At 39.8% G+C, this 12,881-nt stretch overlaps 1 pseudogene; it reads right to left on the bottom strand.

The window, feature by feature from the left end:
* Window positions 1–4,850: 4,850 nt before the first annotated feature.
* LOC148936773 (uncharacterized) lies at window positions 4,851–7,765 on the bottom strand (annotated as a pseudogene).
* Between the last annotated feature and the right edge of the window lie 5,116 nt (window positions 7,766–12,881).

Raw genomic sequence — 12,881 nt, 5'->3', positions numbered from 1 at the left:
TTGCTGGAAATTGTGAATTGGTTGAGCATGAAAGTAAATTGAAGGATTGTCGTTCAATTAAGCAGGTTCCTCGTCGAATCCCTATCCACATGCAAGACGAGGTAGCCAAAGCAATTGAGGAAATGAGACAAGCAGGAGTAATAAAGAAAACTCCATGAATGTCTTCTACGGTATTAGTGAGGAAAAAGGATGGTACAATACGCTTTTACGTGAATTTTGGAAGAATTGAATGAGATTATGGTAAAAGATTCTTACTCTCCTCCTAAGATAGACAATATCCTCAATCGTCTTTTTTAGGTAACTCTTGATTTTCCATCTTAGAATTAAAGAAATGGATATTGGCAAATTAAGATTCGTTCGGAAGATAAAACAGTTTTTTCAGTTGGGAACGGCAGTTTACGGTAATGCAATTCTGTGTAACGCTTCTGCCACTTTCGAAAGATTAATAGAACAGGTTTTACAAAATTTACTTAGAAAAATTTGCTTAGTTTATTGGGATGACGTAATTATATTCAGTAAAAGTTTTGAGAAAATGATAGTGAATTTAAAGAAAGTTTTTCTTCGATTTCGGGAAGTAAATTTAAAGGTCAATCCAAAGAAGTGTAATTTGTTTTGTAAGGAAGTTAAATATTTGGGGCATGTCGTTTCGGCAGGGGGAGTTACCATGGATCCGGAAAAGATTGCGGCTGTGAAGGATTGGCCAATTCCACATAATATTAGGTATACAAAAAAGTTCTGAGCTTTTTTTTGTAAAATTCAATCTTTATTCAAAAACAAATAAAAAAACATTAATCAGCGAAATATTCCCCGTTTGCATCAACGATCTTTTGCCATCTTTCGGGTAGCTTGCGAATTCCTTGACGATAAAAGCTCACGGGCTTCGAAGCGATAAAGTTATCAATGCATTTTCGTATCTCTTCAAATCTCACGAAATGTGTATCAGCCAAATGATGTTGCAGCAACCGGAATAGGTAGTAATCGGAAGGCGCCATGTCTGGGCTATACGCCGCGTGCGGGAGAAGTTCCCAGCCTAACGCAAAGATATGGTCCTGAGTCGCTTTCGCAATATGTGGTCGAGCATTGTCATGAAGCAAGATCACTTTACGACGTCCTTGGCCAGTAAATGGCCTCTTTTATTCTAATGCATCGCTCAAATTGGTCAATTGTTGTTGGTAACGGTCTGCCGTGATTGTTTCACCCGGTAATAACTCGTAATACAACACACCTTTCCAATCCCACCAGATACAGAGCAAAACCTTCTTGGTGTGGATATTGGGCTTTAGCGTCGATGTCGAAGGTTGACCAGAGTCAACCCATGATTTTCTACATTTAGGGTTATCATAAAGAATCCACTTTTCATCGCCTGTAATGATTTTGTGCAGAAAATCTTTTTTTCGGAACTTTGAAAGCAAAGTGAGTGCGGTGTCATGCCGACGATTTTTGTTGTCTTCGGACAATTCATGCGGAACCCATCTGCCTTCCTTCTGAACCTTTCCTGTCGTATGTAAACATACGGAAATGATTTGCTGCGTAACGCCAAGCTGTTCTGTAAGCTCCTTTTCAGTTTGCGCAGAGTTTATATCCAGCAGTACTTGCAATTCGTCCGTTTCAATCTTTTGAGGGCGTCCACGCGGTTCATTTTCAAGACTGAAATCTCCTTGGTGAAATTTTTGATACCATCTTTTACATGTAATATGACTTACAGCGTTCTCTCCATATGCAGCACAAATCATTGCAGTGGCTTCAGCAGCATTTTTCTTCAGATGAAACACGAAGTGGATGGAAAATCGAATATGCTCTTTTGTTATTGCTATCGTGAACACTACTGATTTTTGAGGTTATGTGCATCAAATGCCAAACCGTATGGCATTTTAGAAGGCCAAATATCAACGCTTTAAAACCGCAAAAGGGCGGGAAGATATATAAAATTTAAATTGTTATTTCGGTTGTATGAAATCTAAAGCTCAGAACTTTTTTGTACACCTAATAAGAAACAATTGCGGAGCTTTCTCGGGTTTTGCTATTACCGAAGATTTGTGAAAGGCTTCTCTACATTAGCAAAACTTCTGTATAAATTAACAGAAAATCAGAATTATTTTTCTGGGGAAGAGGAATGTCAAAAAGCTTTCAAACAAATAAAATAAATATTAATATCCTCTCCGGTGTTGATGTTTCCACGTGGAGAAGAGGAAATTATTTTAGACACGGATGCTTCGAATATTGGAATTAGTACGGTCTTATCATAGAGACAAGAATGGAATAACTTATTTTAGCCGAGTGCTTAATAAAGCTGAGAAAAATTATTGTGTTACCCCTCGAGAACTTTTAGCCATGTGGATTCAGTGAAATCTTTTCACCATTATCTTTATGGGCGAAAGTTTTTCCGAACCGATCACATTTCGCTTAAATGGCTATTGTCCTTCAAGAATTTGGAGGAACAATTGGCACGTTGGCTTGAAAGATTGCATATGAGTTTGAAGTTATTTATCGTAAAAGTCAGGCTCACAATAATATCAATAAGTTATCAAGGTGACATTGTGAAGCGACCAAATGTAATTATTGTGCTAAGATGGAGTTAAAGGAAGCTGCTAAAGAGGAGAAGAATATTGGATATGTCTGGTCCTTGAAGGAGAAAATTTAGAAGAATGAAGAAAGCATCAAGAAGAGGATTTGAACTTAGGAATCATCTATCGAGGCAAGGGAAACGCCCTCCTTGGACAGAGATTGTTTCTAGGAGCACTCCTACGAAAATTTATTGGAATTATTGGGATGCCCTTGTTTTAAAAGATGGAGTTCTTTACAAGAAATGAGAAGCTCCGAATTTAAAGATAAGCATTCTTCAGCTAATTGCTCTTCAAAAACGGATTGAGCACATTTTGAAGGAAGCTCATGCTGCTTCGACCGGAGGACATTTTAATGTAAACAAGATGTTGAATAAAATTCGGAAGCGATTTTATTGGGCCTCATGCAAACGAAACGTAGAGGATTGGTGTAAGTCCTGTGAGGTTTGTTTTCAGGAAGGGCCCTCCTAGAAAATAAAAATCGCTTTTACAAGTTATAATGTTGATTCTCTTTTTGAAAAAATACAGATGGATGTTTTAAGATGACTCTTTTCGAGTCATTCAGGGAATAAATATCTTCTTGAAGTTGTAGATGTACCTGTTGAGAGGGAATTCTCCAAAAGTGCAGGAAAGTGGTTCAGTGGATAATTATATTAGGAAGCTCAGAGGAAAGCTTGAGCATATCCATAATTTGGCTAGAGAAAGGATAGAGATTAAGTCGTCTCGACCCAAAATTTGATATGATCGGAAGGCTCGACAAATTCGTTTTGAAGAAGGACAAAAGCTGTGATTCTTCAATCCTCGAAGAAGGAGAAGAAGAGCTTCCAAGTTGCAGAGCAAGGAGCTGGGAGGGACTCTACGTAATAATTAAGAAACTCAGTGATGTTGCCTTCTGTATACAAAAGTCACCTAGGCAAAAATAAAAAAACCTAGGCAAACCTAGGAAAAAAATAATTCATGTGGATAGATTAGCTCATTTTTCTGAGAGACAGCTAGGAGAGATTTAGTTTATTTTGTAGGGGAAAGCGGAACCTATATGAATTGTGTTGGACTGAGAGATCTTTAAATTATTTTTAAAGTTATGTTCTTTATTGCTGCGTAAGTTAATTTATTTTAAGGCAAGAAGCGGATTCAGCGAAAATTATCTTGGAAGGGGTCATCCGGACTAAAAGAAGAATCTCTAGGAACTTCTGTCTGAATATTCAGAACATCTTGCACTGGAACTTGCTTGAAGAAGAGAATACTGCCTCACTCTCGGTTTTTTGAACCAGAATTTTTCCAAGAGACATAGGGCAAATGCCGCGGCAGGGACTTGGGGAGTGTTGAGGCACGCAGAGTCCCTGGAAGTCATTTCCCCTCCCCCTTGTCCAAAAATGAAGAGGAATGTTCCGGAAAGAAGAGGCGAACATCGTTTTCGGAAGGGAGAAAAAGTCATCTTTTTCCTTCCAGAAGAAAGAAGCTTGTAAATCTCTGGAAGAAGAAAGAAGCTCGCAAGATATTTTCTCCAAGGAAAGAGCTACAGGTCTCGGGAAGAGAGATCGGAAATTAGGAAGTATAGTCCTGAAATCGACGGCAGGAAGACGGACCACCTTCCTAGAGGTCGTTGATTGGGGAATTTCCTATATTTTGGAACCAGGAGGACGAAGCCCGGTAGCCTGTAGTAGCAGCTCAGGGTAGAGCAGGAGAATATCCTGGAACCTGGTGTCCTGAGAGCTGCAAAAAAAAAAGAGAGTTTTATTGCAGTCAAAAGAGGAAACGTTGAATAGGGATGAGAAAAAGCGCTCTCTGAGGCAACGAAGTGTTGTTTATGTCGGTTGTTCTGCATGGCGACGAGACCAACGGACATGTGTCCGTTGAATTTCTATAATTGCTCTGTTTAAAATAAAGTCTACATGTTTTAAAAAAAGTGTTGTTCAAGTGTTGCCAAGCATAGTTTCCTTCGGATCATGTGAGCACGCGTCGTGAAAGAGTGCATGAGAAGTGACCGCCGCGGACGTAACAATAAAGTTGTTATTAGAGTAGAGTAACAAGAAAATTTGTATTACATACAAATGTATTTACATTAGATACTAAATGTTTCGACGAATTAGAAATTGGAATAGATACTCCACATCGTGTTCAACTAATAACTGCGATATGTAGGCAATACTTAATAATAAAAATATTTTCATACTCGAATAAATGAATAAGGAAATTAGTTCAATTAGTCAACGTCATCGATTGACCAAACTCACTTTATTTTATAACAATTAACTTTTTAAATTTTTGTAATAATTTGTATTTTTATTTTTTTTTAATATTTTGCTTCTTTTTTATTTTTCTTTTTATTATGTTGAACTATATTTTTTTATGTTCTGCAAATTCTTTTATGTTCTGTATTCTTCAACAATCGTTCATAATTTTTTATGTTTTTTTTTATATTATATTTTTATATTATAAATATACAGATCCCAGAGCAATTATTTTCGTGAGTAGATAGAGCGGGCTAAACTGAGTTGAAAAGTCCTCTACCATTTTGCAATTTTCGCAATTATTAATGAGTTATTAATTCTTAAAAATCACCATATTAGCCCGGCCTACTGGCAAATGCAAGCGCGCGGTAAGATATTCCCGCCCGACGATCATCGTTGTTAAGCGATGGTATGGTAACGTGTCTTTCCTTACTTCTTTTCGGTTACCCACTACTAATAAATCGGATGGCTCAAAGTGAACCTGAAATGGAGAAAACTTTAAATGGAGAAATACTTTTTTTTATTTGTATTCTGCACAGCATTTTTACAATAAACACTTATTTTGTATAATCTAAGATTTTCCAAAGAACGTTTGGAATTCTCACCTAAAGCAGCATATTTTCGACCATATTTTCTGACCATATTTTTGATTTTTCATCTTCTTTGAGAAATCGTACTAGTGTATATCCGGCATTGGATTTGTTAAAACATTTTAATGCACAGCAAATATGTGACATTACAAAATCCAAATGTACGATAAGAATTAGATTATTAATAAAACAGGTATCTCCAACTTTCATACTAGTTATTTTTAATTATAGAACATCTACGTTTATTAATTTAAAGTTTATTTATAATTACATATATTGCTTTCTTTCATAAAGATATGATAAATACCAGGTGTATGCATAAGTTTTTTCTGGTTTAACTAAGAGATGTCGCCAGCGAAAAGTACGCAGCGTATTAATTTGACACATACATCATTTTGTTCGTCTGACATTTAAAACTACAAACACACACAAGTTGAGTCCGCCAAAAACTAGCGTCTTTGTTTTATCGTTCAGTGATCGTGTCGAGTTTTGTGCCTGAAAAAGAACATTTACGGCACGCATTGCTTTTTTTATTTAATCAAAAGAAAAAGGCTGTTGAAAATCATCGTTTGCTGGTAGAAACATATGGTGAACACGCTCCATCGATTAGAACATGTGAGACATGGTTTCGACAATTTAAAAGTGATGATTTCAATGTGAAAGACAGTGAGCGCTCTGGTAGACCACAAAAATGCGAAGACGAGCAATTGCAGGAGTTATTGGATGATGACCCAACTCAAACTCAACGGCAATTAGCAGAAGCATTACATGTGTCACAAGAAACAATCAGCAGACGTTTACGAGCAATGGGAAAAATCAATAAACTCGGTAAATGGGTCCCACACGATTTGAATGAACGTCAAATGGAAAATCGCAAAGTCACTTGTGAAATGCTGCTTCAACGCCACGAAAGGAAATCATTTTTGTATCGAATTGTGACGGGTGACGAAAAATGGATTTATTTTGAAAACCCGAAGCGGAAAAAATCGCTTTCACCTGGCGAAGCTGATCCATCAACACCAAGGCCAAATCGCTTCGGCAAGAAGACCATGCTGTGTGTTTGATGGGACCAGAGCGGTATTGTGTATTATGAACTCTTGAAGCCCGGCGAAACCATTAATACACAACGCTATCACCAACAAATGATTAATTTAAACCATGCATTAATCGAAAGACGACCGGAATGGGCCAGAAGACATGGCAAAGTGATTTTGTTACACGATAATGCGCCGTCTCACACAGCAAAACCAGTGAAAGACACCTTGAAATCGCTTGGATGGGACATCCTTCCGCACCCGCCGTACTCCCCAGACCTGGCGCCATCTGACTATCATCTCTTCGCATCAATGGGGCACGCACTCGCAGAGCAGCACTTCAGCAATTTCGAGGAAATTGGAAAATGGCTCGACGAATGGTTTGCCGCAAAAGACAAGCAGTTTTTTTCTGGCATGGTATTCATAAATTACCTGAAAGATGGGCGAAATGTGTAGAAGCTGATGGCCAATATTTTGAATAAAAAAAAAATTAATTTCCCTTGAAAATTACGTGTCTTTTTTTACTAAAAAACCGGAAAAAACTTATGCATATACCTGGTAGATATGATAAATTAACGTATAACGTATAACTATGACATGTATAATACTGCAACAGTACATAATATGCATCTGTCAAAATTTATTCATCATCATCATTAGCATTACAACTCGGGGTGAGTCTTGGCTTGCTCCAAGATAAGTCTCTAGCTGTCCCTAATAAGTCTCTAGCTGTCCCGCACCTTCTGCCTTCAATCAGATATTTGCGTCTGCCGTATGTCTCTGTCAACAGCATTCAGCGCATTCTCGGCCTGTCTCTCCTTCTGTTACCCTCTAGGTTTCGCATCAAGATCTGTTTGACCGGCTCGTCTTCTCAGGTCTTCTATACACGTGTAGCGTCCCAGCCATCTCGAAAGACTGATAAGCTTAGCAACGTTAGCTTCATTATAAATGTCGTACAGCTCCTGATTATACCTCCTTCTTCAGGAAGTCTGGAGTCTTCCTCACAGACAAGATCATATATTTTCCTTAGAATTTTCCTCTCGAATCTAAGGAGTGTCTCCTCATCTGCCTTAGTAAGCGTCCAGAACTCTGATCCGTATGTAAGGACTGACGGGATAGTTTCCGCTGTTACAACGTAGAATCAAGCATTCGTGGGCCATTAAGACCGCTGCTCAACTCGAGAAGCCGCATCATCTTCGCTCTGCAAACAAGTCGAAAGAACGGCTAACATAAGCCGATTCGACAAGTACAATATGACTAACGTAAAACTTTATCTGAATTCTGAATGTTATTCGTACGATGATATGAAATTGGATTTCGACAAAAACAGATGGTCTGTGCTATACGACACGTACGCGCGTTTCTGCAAGGATTATTACGGATACGAGTATCTCGAACCGAATCTCACCGTCACGACTTTTCATAACGGCCCATTCGTAATCGATTGCTCTCGTCAGAATGAATCGGTCAAGAGCGAACCGGGGACATGAGATTGGAATTTAAGATTAAGGAGAACGTACCGATGAATACCACCGCGTACTGTCTCATGATACACAATCGTATGGTTCAGTATAATTCGTTGATCAATGTTGTACGCAAGATCACTTAAGAGCATCTTTGCCTCGCCCCTTCAATACAATTTGAGACAATAAAATCTACGATGCATCGAAATCGTCCGCAATCTTCTTCTCGACAACATTTCATGTCTGTGTGAACGTTCATTCACCTAGAAGGTTTCTTCGCTGGAGGACAGTGGGTCGTAAAAGAGTTTGCTGTTCTCAGAAAATGGACCATTCTCTCTAATTACATTTTTAAAATTCTTATACCGTGGCATTTCCTCACAAATGCCGACAGATCTAGCGCACGCTGAGTGATACGTCATCACCATAGACTGCGATAAGATTCCGACCGATTCCATACAGCGAAATTAAGAGTTTGATTAAGAAGGCTGTACATGGTACAAAAAAAGACGACAATGCTGTCGTATACGTCAAGGGACATGAAAAACGAAAATGTCTGTGGAACTTGCTTCTAGATGATGAGCGAGAGCGTGTACACATCGAGATCCTGGATGCGGATTATGAAGACGTAGATTCTTTAAACAATTTAAGCGCTGATAATATGTAGATTGGATATCACTATACTAATTGCGCGTTACAAAATGTCTTCAAATTGTTTAATTGATGATCAGATAAATAAACATTGTGATCGCCGCTCCTGGGATCAATCTCGTAATCTTATTTTTGCGATAGGTTGGGCGCCAGGCACATGTACGTGTCAATCACTCACAATAAAAGGATCGCGACAATTATCTTACGCAAGTTAATCAAGGGTCGCAGACGCGAATGATGGTTCGGCAACTCGGTTTCTAAAGGGAGAGAGAGGGTTCACGGGATGGGGCGCGAGAGAGAAGGAACCAAATATTGCATGTAAAAACAATTACTTGCGACAACAAAGAGATTGCCTTTATTTTTTATTCAAGTAACTACACGAGATCGTATCGATCGCAGTATCAATGATCAGTACTTTCCTAACGCAGTTCAAATCTCATAAAATTCACAAGAAAAAAAAATTTTCAGGTAGAATAGAATAGCGACAACGGTATGATATCTGTCCCGATAATCCACACGGCAACGATTTCGGGAATCAACGCTTTCATCTGACGATCTCCGATCTCACATTAAGCCAATTTCAATAGTCACACAAGGTAATTCAATATGGTAACTTAAAGCACGCATACTATCTAACGTTACGATACGGTTTTACACGCGATAACAATACATGAATAGAACGAATACACAAAGGATTCGGACTTTCCGAAAATAACGAAGGCAAGAAAGAAACATTATGAAAAAAAACCCTAATTCTATTCAGAAGAGCGACATGTGGCCGGCCCGTCGGAAGACACAACGGCAAAGGTATCAGAATTTTCGCGGTCGCGGGGAACGCTCCCCCTTCGAAATTTCGCGAGCCAGCCCTCGCGCGACTCCTCCGGTTCACTGACGAAATGAACGACTTTACAATTAGAATTCGATAGTTCGCCTCATCAAGGGACGACGCTTCGCTTTCCTTGACTCAGTCTTCACACACGAATCCTTCAAGGCTCCTGCGTCTATTCACGAGTACTACTTATCGGAAAATGAAGTTCTTCCAAATCTTTTAGCGACACGGACACAGTTGTCATTTCTTCTCTTTGTATGAATTAGCGCCGCGGCGTGATCAGCCGATAAATTTTCTGTTCGCATACGGATCCTAGATGGTCCGCGCCTTCTTCGACCCCACGGGAAATTCGAAGGAGATGATCTCTAATCCTTGACTGAGCTTATGAATCCTTGAGGATTTTTTCATGATTAACCGATTCTTCCGGTAAAAAGTGGCTGTCTCCCCCTGCTTAAATTACGTATCTCCTGCAATTCTCCAGTCAGCCTTTGTTGATTCCGAGTCTCCTTGCAGGAGACTTCTCCTCACGAGGAGTGGCGCCTCCCCTCCTTCGATCGCTCCTTCGTCTTTGCGTTGCTGTGATTGGTATTATAATTTCTGTAACGATGTTACTTAAGGCAACAGGAACTTTGCGTGTAGAAATCGGTAATTATTTAGGATGATATGATCTATCTAGTTTTCGCATCTGGCGGTATCTTTGAGTCCGATTGCAGCTAATCGTCAGAAGGCATGCGGTCGCACAACGTTGCGGTAGTCAATCTCGCCAATTTAGTATGGTAAAGTGGAAAAACAGAACAGAACCGATAATAACGAGAACGAAAAACAAAGAGATTCACGCAAATATATAAGTGGCTCGCGCTACCCGAGCTTCGTCCGCGCTCTCCATCCTTAAACGGATGGACGCAGGACCCAAGACTCTCAGAATAGGAGCAGACGCTCCTTGTGAGGGGCGATCTCAAGACGTCACGTCACAACATATATAAAATATAAAATATGTTTTTTATTCCTTTTCCCGCCATAAAAGAATAATTATAGAATAATTATATTAATTAATTATAAGAATAATTATCAAAAAAAGAAGAGAAATATTATAGTTATTAAGATTCGTAATAAGAGAGAGCCGTAACGGGAGAGAGAGATAGAAAATAATATACGTAGTACAAGTATACGTGTACAATAAAGAGAACAAAAGGAAAAGAGAAGATAATGGTAAATAAATTGTCGCGTTCGCGGCGTTACTTCCCGAGATCGCGATACTCGGCGGAACGCTTTCGGAAAGGAAGAACACTGTTAAAAGGAAAGCTCACTCTTTATTAAACAAACGGTACAACGGTACAGAAACGCGTCCGGCCACCGCGGAATCTGGCCGTCAAATCTGTAAAACAGTCGGAGAACGACGCGTTGCCAAGGGCCGATCCTCTATTCAAACTCTTATCGATTGATATTGATTAATTTCAGCAGCGCCGAACGGAACACCGCACGGCCGCAACACTGCCCCCCTCTTCACAAAATTGTCGTCCCGACAATTCTTCCTCTTTCAAGAACTTCCTCTTGGAAAAGACTTCTGGGCTCCTAGCGACTTCCTGCCCTACGCTGGGCTGCTGCCTCAGGTTACCGGGCGCCGCTACTTTTAATCCCAGTCTTCTCTACTCTTCAGAAGAATCTTGTTCTTGAAATTTTCGCGCGTTTCACTCTTGACTCTTCGTCTTGAGCTTTGCGCACTTCTCTCTTCCATTTTTTGGGCAAAGTGGGGGTAATCGTCGTGGACCCTTACGTCTTTCTAAAGGACACACTAAGCCCCTGCCTCGGCATTCGCCCATCGTCCCCCGGAAAAACCACGACTCGGAAAACCGGGGGCGAGGCAGATTTCTTTTCAGTTTGAAGCACGAGCTTGAAGATCTTGCTTGGTGCTCAGGCTCGAAGATCTCCCCACGACGCTTCTCACGACAGAAGGAAGCTTAAAGAAAGATAAAACAGAACACAGAACAGTAACTTAAAACAATTAACAAGAAATAAAAGTAATGTCAAAATTGGAAAACCGGGCCCCGAAAACCTCTACTTAAAATTCTTCCCTTTCTCTAAACGGAGCTAACCTGTCGGCATGCACAACCTTGCTTTTCCGACCACCTGAATGAGAAATACAGAAAACTACATCACTAATTTTCTTAATTATCTCAAAAGGCCCCTCCCAATCGTTCTATAGTTTGGGAGACCTACCCTTCTTACGATGAGGATTAAATAACCAAACCTTCTGTCCTTCCTCAAAAACGGGATGCCTAGCCTTTCGATCATAGCGGCATTTGATCTTCAAAGACCTTGATTCTAATCTCTCTCTTACTCTCTGATGAATGTCATCATTCTGCCGCAAATTCCGAACGTACTCCTCTGCTGACTCGGAAAAACCATAACTGGGAGGAGTACCTCTTAGCAAATCCATCGGCAAGGTAAGATCTCTTCCGCAAAACAATTCTGAAGGAGTTACGCCTGTAGTCTCATGTTTAGAGGTCCTATAGGCAAGAAGAAACATGGGAATCCAACGATCCCAATCTTTTTGATTCTCTTCAATAAACTTTGACAAATACTGTCAAAGAATTGTCTGATGTTGTCTTTCAACTTGACCATCAGACTGAAGATGAAGAGCGGTCGTCCTCGTTTTCCTAATTCCCAAAATTCTCATCAATTCTTGAAAGAGCTGTGATTCAAAATTCCTTCCCTGATCAGTATGAAGTTCCAACAGGACCACATATCTAGAAACAACCTGATTAACAAAAATTTCTGCTACCGTAGTAGCTCTCATATTTTTCAAAGGAAAAGCCTCTACCCATTTAGTAAAACAATCAACAACAACTAAGAGATACTCATTGCCTGAAGAAGAAACAGGTAACGGGCCTAAAATATCCATCTGAATCCTCTCAAAAGGAGCTCCCGAATTAAAGATCTGCAAAGGAGATTTCCCCTTATCTGCAGCACCCCTCTTCGCAATACAAATCTTACAGGTTCTGCACTATTCCTCAACATCCTTCTTACAGGTTGCCCAATAAAAACGCTTCCAGATCTTTTCCAGCGTTTTATTGATCCCGAAATGCCCTCCAGAAGGAGTATCATGAGCTTCTTCTAAAATCTGCTTCACTTTGCTCCGCGGGACCATCAATTTAAGAAAACTGTTTTTCAAATTAGGAGCCTCCCATCTCTTATGCAAAATCCCATTTTGGACTTCCAAGGCATGCCATTGATGCCAATAGATCTTGACTGACAATCCTTTCGAAGAAACTTCCTCCCAAGAATGTCGCAAATCATTTTCTTTGGCAAGTAAAAACATTGCCAGTTCCTAATCCTTTATTTGAGCTCTTCGCCAATCCTCAGAAGAATCCTCACGCAAAACAATACGAGCAACTACTTTATCTTCAAAAAGCCCTCTCTGAACTTCCACTTTAGAACAGAATCTACATTTTTCTTCTACACAAGGGCGTCTCGAAAGACCATCGGCATTACTGTGTATAATCCCCTTTCGATGAGCAACATCAA

The sequence above is a fragment of the Pogonomyrmex barbatus genome, unplaced genomic scaffold (assembly GCF_055798465.1).
Source record: "Pogonomyrmex barbatus isolate J1 unplaced genomic scaffold, ASM5579846v1 scaffold2, whole genome shotgun sequence".
Taxonomy (NCBI): Eukaryota; Metazoa; Arthropoda; class Insecta; order Hymenoptera; family Formicidae; genus Pogonomyrmex; species Pogonomyrmex barbatus.
This window is presented reverse-complemented; position numbering and strand designations above follow the sequence as displayed.